We start from the raw sequence: 1,398 nt of genomic DNA, 5'->3' as shown, positions 1-1,398 counted from the left end.
TTGTCTCTCTCTCTCTCTATTCGAACAACACTGTATGTCAAGCGGAACAGCGTCTGGTCTGGGTATTTCTTGAACAAAAGACAGCCAACTGTGACCTCTTGGCTCTGCTACAAGTGCCACTGACACCTCTTGCACTGTTCAGGTTTGCAACTCAAACCTGTGGAGGAAAACAAACCAGAAAAGAGTATCCTCTACCCTCTACCCACATCTACCACTGGCCGATGAGCCAATAAATGGTGAAGGCATGTAGCTTGGTGGTTAGGGGTATTTGGATCATGATTATAAGGTCCTGAGTTCAATTCCCACTGACATATTGTATCCTTGAGCAAGAGACTTTATGTTTCATGCACCAGTCCACTCAGCTGCAAAAAATGAGTCGTACCTGTAATTCAAAGGGGCCAGCTTGTCACACCGGATCTCCCTGAGGACTATGTTAAAGGCACATGTTTCTGTGGAGTGCTCAGCCACTTGTGTGTTATTTTCACGAACAGGCTGTTCTATTGATCGGATCAACTAGAACCTCATTGTCATAACTGAAGACAATATACAGACACTTATGACATACTATATCATATAAACAACTCTGAATGTATATATATACATATATATATATATATATATGGGCCTCACGGAGGCAATGTCTGAGGTCTTTGGCATTATATCATACTACTTGAGAAGACCCATCAAGCCACATAAAATCGCAGTCATCCAACTCATGCCAGCATGGACAACAGTCATTAAATGATGATGATGATGATGATGATGATGATGATGATGATGATATATATGAGGGTAAGATCCAGGGATCCAAGTGTAGAAAGTTAGTAAGCTTCAAGTAAACCCTGGCATGTATAAAACAAAAAAACACATAATAGATAGCGTACAGTCAGTAACGATAACAATTTATAGGCATTCAAGGTTACACACTTTTTCCCAAATGAAAATTTCGAAGAGATTCAATATGCTGAAAATTTCTGTGAATAAAAATCCCAAATCAGGGAGTGGAGCAGGTATGCAGGTTGTATATGTTTCTTAGCTAGCTGATCCTTTGATGTAATAATTATGCAATGAGAGGTACTCAGTTAAGCTAGTCATCAGGCTGAGAGTACTTTAATTACATGAATAATGAAGCCAGAAGAACAAAACAAAATAAATAAAAAAAAACAAAGGTTTCAAGAAATAAACAGTCACCGCTCATTTTAACCACCACCACCACTACTACCACTACTACTACTACTACTACTACTACTACTACTACTACTACTACTACTAACACTGCCACCGCCATCCTTATCCACCTACCCACTACTACTACTATCAGTCAAGGACCACAAATGTCACCACCTCCACCACTATCACGTTTACCTCAATCAACCATCACACCAACAGCCACCACCA

Source organism: Octopus bimaculoides, chromosome 26, assembly GCF_001194135.2.
Source record: "Octopus bimaculoides isolate UCB-OBI-ISO-001 chromosome 26, ASM119413v2, whole genome shotgun sequence".
NCBI classification, from domain to species: domain Eukaryota; kingdom Metazoa; phylum Mollusca; class Cephalopoda; order Octopoda; family Octopodidae; genus Octopus; species Octopus bimaculoides.
This window is presented reverse-complemented; position numbering follows the sequence as displayed.